Genomic DNA, 2,460 nt, shown 5'->3' on the forward strand with positions numbered 1-2,460 from the left:
GGCAACCCACTCCAGTATTCTTGCCTGGAGAATTCCATGGAGAGAGGAGCCTGGAGGGCTACAGTCCATGGGGTCACAAAGAGTCAGACAGAACTGAGCGACTAACACACTAATATTATATATTATTTATATTCTGTATTATATGTTATATATTTCTATACTACTGTAAATTTTATTCTGTGTTATATATTATAATTTCTAAATTGTATCATATAATTTATATAATTTCTATATTATATATAATATATGTAATTTCTACAACCAGTTCTATTTCACCTAACATAATTATTTTTACTTACCTTTCTTTTTACTGTGTCAGCATGATATAAATACAACCTGTTGAAAAGTGAAAATTGAAAAATCCAGTCAACTGTGCCTCTTTTCCACACATTTCTTTCTGTGAAGTGAATTAACTGAAAGATTGGATGACTTGTAGAAATAATGATAGAATACATTGAATGGTAAATGAAAACTATATCTGTCAAACTATAATCATTATAGATCTTTAGAATTGCAAAAGAATTTAGACATCATATAATATAATCCTATCTTCCAGGAAATGAGAAAACTGATTAATCAGTAGTCTTTTTGAAATATAGTATGGACTTTGAACATGTATTTCTCAAAAGACTGTATAAGAAACAGTGGAAACAACAAAACAAGCCATACAAATTAAGAAGCAAACCACTGAAACACCAGCTACAATGTTCTGGCAATTCTTTCCAGGTCTATGTAATTTTGGATTAAACTAAACTGTCCCTTTAGAGATAGGGTATAAATCAGACCTAAGGAGTTGTTTTCAAAAGGAAAGGCTGATCATCTTTTTCTCCGTGGCTTATCCTCATTCTTAAACTTGTACAAAAATTTCTGAGCCTCATAGAAAAACTGTCTTCACTGGTACGGTGGTCAGATTTCCAACAAATTAAAATTCTCAAGTAATTCACTTGGAACTAAGGCAATGGGGAAAAAGAAAAGATCCACAAGTTCCAAAATCTTATGGAAGAAGACTCTGCCCATAAAACAGAAAGAAGCACAATGTACTGAAATTTCATTGAGGTGGTAGATTGAAGGCAGAATCACCATGATGATATCACAGGCATGCAGAATTAGAATAGAAAGTAAAATCAATATAGAAAGTTTTGTTGTTATAAAACAATTGTCACAGTGGTAAAGAATCTGCCTGCAATACAGGAGACAAGGGTTCCATCCCTGATCTGGGAGGATCCCACATGCCAAGGAGCAACTGAGCCTGTGTACCACAACTACTGAGTCTGTGCTCTTAGTGCCCAGGAACTGCAACTACTGAAGCCCAGGCACCCTAGAGCCTGTGCTCCACAATAAGAGAAACCACCTCAATAGAGTAGCCCCTGCTTTCTGCAACTAGAAAATAGCCCATACAGCAATGAAGACCCAACACAGCCAAATTAATTAATTAAAAAAATTGTCTATTACCATTCAAACTGCATCCATTTTTGTAATCAAAATTTATGATTATTTTTAAATTTTATTTATTTATTTATTTATTTATGTTGTTGTTGTTCAGTTGCCCAGTCATGTCCAACTCTTTGTGACCCTATGGGCTGAAACAGAGGCTTCTCTGTCCCTCTGCATCTCCTGAAGTTTGCCCAAGTTCATGCCCTTTGCATCAGTGATGCCATCCAGCCATCTCATCCTCTGATACCCTCTTCTCCTTCTGCCCTCAATCTTTCCCAGCATCAGGGACTTTTCCAATGAGTCAGCTGTTCACATTAGATGACCAAAACACTGGAGTTTCAGCTTCAACATCAGTCCTTCCAACAAGTATTCAGGGGTGATTTCCCTTAAGATTGACTGGTTTGATCTCCTAGCTGTCCAAGGGACTCTCAGGAGTCTTCTTCAGCACCACAGTTTGAAGGCATCAATTCTTCGATGCTATGCCTTCTTTATAGTCCAGCTCTCACAACTATATGTGACCACTGGGAAGACCAGAGCCTTGACTATAGAGACTTTTGTTGGCAGAGTAATGTCTCTGCTTTTCAACATAATGTTTATGTTTGTCACAGTTTTCCTGTCAAGAAGCAATTGTCTTGTAATTTCATGACTGCAGTCATCATCTGCAGTGATTTTAGAGCCCAAAAAGAGGAAATCTGTCACTACTTCCACCTTTTCCCTCTCTATTTGCCATGAAGTAATGGGGCCAGATGCCATGATCTTCTTTTTTTTTTTTAATATTTAGTTTTAAGCTAGCTCTTTCACTTTCCTCCTTCACCGTCATCAAGAGGCTCTTTAGTTCCTCTTCCTTTTTTTGCCATTAGAGTGGTAGTATCTGCATATCTGAGGTTGTAGATATTTCTCCCACCTATCTTGATTCTAGCTTGTAACTCATCCAGCCCAGCATTTCTCATGATGTGCTCAGTGTATAGATTAAACAAACAGAGTGACAGCAGACAGCCCTGTCGTACTCCTTTCCAATCTGAACCA

General features: G+C 37.1%; 1 protein-coding gene across 1 annotated transcript in view; it reads right to left on the reverse strand.

Annotated features, from left to right (window-relative positions):
• Positions 1–2,460, reverse strand: part of RSPH6A (radial spoke head 6 homolog A (Chlamydomonas)) — a 22,467-nt gene that overhangs the window by 6,646 nt on the left and 13,361 nt on the right. The window lies entirely within an intron of this gene.

This window comes from Bison bison, unplaced genomic scaffold (assembly GCF_000754665.1).
Source record: "Bison bison bison isolate TAMUID 2011002044 unplaced genomic scaffold, Bison_UMD1.0 scf7180017864313, whole genome shotgun sequence".
Lineage (NCBI taxonomy): Eukaryota > Metazoa > Chordata > Mammalia > Artiodactyla > Bovidae > Bison > Bison bison.